Here is a 4,867-nt window from a genome sequence, read left to right as displayed (position 1 = left end):
CGAACCCATGAACTGTGAGATAATGACCTCAGCCAAAATCAGGAGCCAGATGCTTAACCAACTGAGCCACCCAAGTGCCCCTCATTGTAGTTTTAAGTGGTATTTCCCTAATGACTGATAACGGGGATCTTCCCGTATGCGTATTTGCCTCCCTTGTTTAAGCGTCAGTTCAAAGCTTTTGCCCATTTAAAAACCTGGGTTGTTTGTTTTCTTATTGAGTTTTGAGAGTTCTTTGTATGTTCTGGGTAAGAGTCTTTTATGATATATATGCTAGGCAAATATTCTCTCCCAGTCTGTAGCTCTTCTTTTTGTTTTTGTTTTTTAAAATTTTTTTAACATTTATTCATTTTTGAGAGAGACAGAGCATGAGCGGGGGAGGGGAAGAGAGAGAGGGAGACACAGAATCCAAAGTAGGCTCCAGGCTCTGAGCTGTCAGCACAGTGCCCGATGCAACCTGATGCGGGGCTCTCGAACTCACGAACTGTGAGATCATGATCTGAGCCAAAGTCAGACGCTTAACTAACTGAACCACCCAGGTGCCCCATCTTCTTTTTGTTATTTAAACAGTATCTTTGATACAGCAAAAATCCTTAGTACTGATGAAATCCAATATTTCAATTTTTTTTTATGGTGTTGTTATCTCAGAAATCTTTGCCTAACCCAAGGTCACAAAGATTTTCTCCTATATGTTTTCTGCTAGAAATGTTATACTTTTGGGCTTCTGTTTAGGTTTAGTATCCACTTTGTGTTAATTTTTGTACAGTGGTGTGAGTTATTTTGTTTTATTTGGAACATAGATATTCATTTCAACAAACGAAAAGACTATCCTTTTCCCACGAGACTGCCTTTGCATCTTTGTTGAAAATCAAAGACCATATTGATGGACCTGATGCAGGCTCGAACCCATGAACTGTGAGATCATGACCTGAACTGAAGTCAGACGCTTAACCGGCTGAGCTACCCAGGTGCCCCTCAACAGGGCCCTATCTTGATTACTGTAGCTTTTAACAATCTTGAAATTAAGTAGTGTAAGTCCTTCAGCTTGGTGTTTTTTTTCCTTCCACAGACAAAGCAACTTACTAACCCAGAATTTGTTCTAATGCTTCTTCTTCTTCTTTCTTATTTTGAGGGAGAGAGAGTACACGAGCAGGGGAAGAGGCAGAGAGAGAGAAGAAAGAAGATCCTAAGCAGACTCCATGCCCTCAGTGGAGAGCCCAACGTGGGGCTTGATCCCACAAACCGTGAGAGATCATGACCCGAGCCTCAATCAAGAGTCGGTTGCGTAACTGACGGAGCCACCCAGGCACCCCTGTTCTAGTGCTTCTTGTTTGCCGTTGCCAACTGTCTGAAGATTCTGCCCAGATCTCTCTGTCCCTGAGGTGTTAGTTCGTGGCCCCCATCTTGGTCCTTCTCCACCATTTTCAGCCCCTCCAGGGCTTGAAGGATGCCGTGGGCCACATTCTTGGAGCCTTAGCTGAAGTGGCTGGGCATGACGCTGTTTCTCTGTTGGCCCCCATAGATCTTGGTCATGGATCCAACTTGGTGCAGCCAGAGAGATACTCTGTGGAAATGCTCATGTGTGGAACCAGTTCTTATCATAAGGAGCAAGCTCTTGATGCTTGGGCAGCTTGACAGTGTCTGCCCATTTAGGAACCTTCAGCTTCCCAAACTTTTTGAGAAAGGCTGTTGGAGCTCTGAAGAACCCCTGAAGGTTCACGTCTTTTGCAGTAACTCTAGCCATATGTGGCCTCAGTGCTGACAGCCAGGGGATAGGGCCTTCCAGCTACCTGCCCCCACCTTCTTTTGCAAAGTTATTTTGGCTATTCTAAGTCCATTGAATTTCCACAAGAATTTTAGAATCAGCTTTTCAATTTCTACCAAAAAAAAGCTGCTGGCAATTTGACTGGGATTGTGTTGAATTTATAGATCAGTTTGGGGAGAAGTGATCTTGACTATTGAATCTGCTGATCCATGAGCATAGTATAGCTCCTCATTTACTGAGGTCTCTAAGCAATGTTTTGTAGTTTCCAGTGCGCAGGTCTTATCCATTCTTTGTCAGTCTTTCCCCTGAGTAATTCATATTTTTAAAGTTGATTTATTTATTTTGAGAAAGAGAGAGAGAGAGAGAGTGGGCACGTGTGAGTAGGGGAGGGGCAGAGAGAGAGGGAGAGAGAGAATCCCAAGCTGACTCTCACAAGCCATGAGATCATGACCTGAGCTGAAATCAAGAGTCAGATGCTTAACTGGCTGAGCCACCCTGGCGCCCCTAAGTAGTTCATAATTTTAGAAATATAATTGATTGTATATCTTGATCTTATAATCTTGCTAAACACACACGTTAGTTCTAATAGCTATTTTTTAGGTTCCATCAGATTTTCCACATGAAAATCCGTGCCATCTTCGAATAAAGACAGCGTTACCTCTTCCTTTCAGTTCTGGATGCCCTTTTACCCTTGCCTTAGTGCCCTGAGCTAGAACCTCAGTACAATGTTGAATAGGGATGATGAGAGTAACATACTTGCCTTGCTCCTGACATTAATAGGAAATCTACGGTTCTTCCACAAAAATTCACACTTTTAGGGACTCCCTCTATGGCATCATGGATTCCTCTTCTCTGTTGGATTTTGCCATCAGTATAGTCTAATATGCTTTAAAACTCTAGGATATTTTTTCTCTTTTAAAGGGGTTTTTGAGGATGGAGTGGTAAACAGATGTGCTAAAGGAGCCTGCTTGAATCGGAGGTACAGTGTTAGGGTTTTGCCAGGCAGGTGTGACCACAAAAGACAGAGGGTAAGAAGTTAAGATGATCTGATAAAGCAGAGACCCTGGGCTGAAGAAGAGAAGAGAATGAAGACAGAAGGGGGCTGACAGACGGGAAAATCATCTCAGGGTCAGTTGACTGGGGATTGAAAAACAGTTGTCTGAAGAAGAGTTGAACCAAAGCAGCAGAAGGTGAGTTCAGAACGGAAAATGGGAGCACGTATAGGTGGTGACAGTGTCCAGGATGGGAACAAGGGTGTGGGCAGAGGAGAACGTGAGTTGGCATACAAAGGTTGTAGAATGGAGATGCTGGGACTTTTAGAGTTACCCAGGGTGCACTAGGAATTGGGATGCGAAGAGGTTTCAACAAATGCGAAGCAGGGCTGGGAGGTCAGTGGACAACAGTCATGAGGGAGAGTGGCAGAGGTGGACGGAGCAGGGGCTTTTGCAAGAAAGTGACAGAGGGGCGTCCGGGTGTCTCAGTCAGTTAAGCATCCGACTTCAGCTCAGGACAAGATCTCGCAGTTCATGAGTTCAAGCCCCACGTCGGGCTCCGAGCTGACAGCTCAGAGCCTGGAGCCTGCTTCAGATTCTGTGTCTCCCTCTCTCTGGGCCCCTCCCTGACTTGTGCTCTGTCTCTCAAAAATAAATAGGCATTTTTAAAAATTAAAAAAAAAAAAAAAGTGACGGAATGATGTTCTGGAAGCAGCAATGGGGAGCCAGGAAGGACCTGACTCTTATCTCCTGACCCTTGGCGCCGTCCCAAGAAGGGGTCCCAAAAGCAGCAACGACCCAGGGAGGTGCAAGAGTCGTTCCCCCCAGGTTTTGGGCCAGTTCCTCTACCTCTGGTTACACTTGGGGATTGGAGTTTAGCCCTGGCCTGCAGCCCAGTGACTGGAGGGCAAGGTGTGGCCCGTGGCCTGAAGGTAGAGAAGAGCCGGGGACTTGGATTCCTTGGGCAAGTCATTTTGCTTTTCTGAGCCTCAGTTTTACCAACTCTAAAATGGGATGTTAGACTGAGCCTGGGTGGTTCAGTCAGTTGAACGTCCGTCTCTTGGTTTTGTCTCAGGTCGTGATCTCACGGTTCGTGAGTTTGAGCCCCCGTGCTGGGCTCTGTGCTGACAGCGCGGAGCCTGCTTGGGATCCTCCCTTTCCCTCTCTCTCTGCCCTTTCCCTGCTCTCTCTCTCTCTCAAAGTAAATAAATAAATTTAAAAAAATAAAATAAAATGGGATTTTACACACACAGAGGATTAAATTGAATAAAATAATATCCCAAGTGCTTAAGAATGGCTCCGACTACGATTATTTTGAATTCCTAGGGTCAGACTCTGTTTTTCCTGTCCCTCGGTAGGAGTTTCCTGATTTGGGCCTGAAGCCTGACAGACGAATCTGTCCATCCCCTTGAAAGCGAAGAGCTGGGTCCCTCCTCCTCAGGGCTGCATAAAGGCCTTGAACGTGTTCCCTGAACCTCGGGGCTCTTATAACCCCGGAGATTCTTGCCTCAGATCCAGGGCTGGACCGGGTCGGGAGGCTGGGCAGCCCCCAGTCTGCAACCGAACAAGGAGCAGAGGCTGTAGGTCCTGGGAAGGGAGGAAACAGGAAGCAAAGTGTGCACCTATCACCAGCCACCACAAGCAGGGGAGGAAGGGGCTTCACTGGCGTCACCCCGGTTGGAGCCGGGTAGGGGGGGTCGCCCACCTGGGAGGCTGGCAGTGCTAATACACAGCGGGCTACTCCGCTAAGCAGCTCAACGTTCTTCCAGATGCAGAGAACATCAGCGACTTGCCCAAGTTCCTGCAGCCAGTAGGTAGGACTTAGTGGGTGCGACTGGAGACTTTCCCTGTGCCGATAGCCCAATCTCCTCTAAACCCTCATCTGGGGGAGCGGGGACTGGTTTATTTTCTTTCTTTCTTTTTTTTCCCCAATGTTTATTTGGGGGGGGGGAGGGGCAGAAGGAGCGGGGGAGAGACACTTGCTCCTTGGCGAGTCATTTAACTTCTCCGAGGCTCCGTTTTCTGATCTGAGAGTGGCTATCTCATGGGCTTGCTGTGGGCCCTGTAGCCTGGTCCAAGATGGAGACTGAGAGAGGGGTGCAGGTTGGAGCCG

The 4,867-nt window shown here is 47.2% G+C and overlaps 1 pseudogene; it reads right to left on the bottom strand.

The window, feature by feature from the left end:
- Positions 1 to 1,237: 1,237 nt before the first annotated feature.
- On the bottom strand, positions 1,238 to 1,741 carry LOC101086766 (annotated as a pseudogene).
- Between the last annotated feature and the right edge of the window lie 3,126 nt (positions 1,742 to 4,867).

The sequence above is a fragment of the Felis catus genome, chromosome E1 (genome assembly GCF_018350175.1).
Source record: "Felis catus isolate Fca126 chromosome E1, F.catus_Fca126_mat1.0, whole genome shotgun sequence".
Lineage (NCBI taxonomy): Eukaryota > Metazoa > Chordata > Mammalia > Carnivora > Felidae > Felis > Felis catus.
This window is presented reverse-complemented; position numbering and strand designations above follow the sequence as displayed.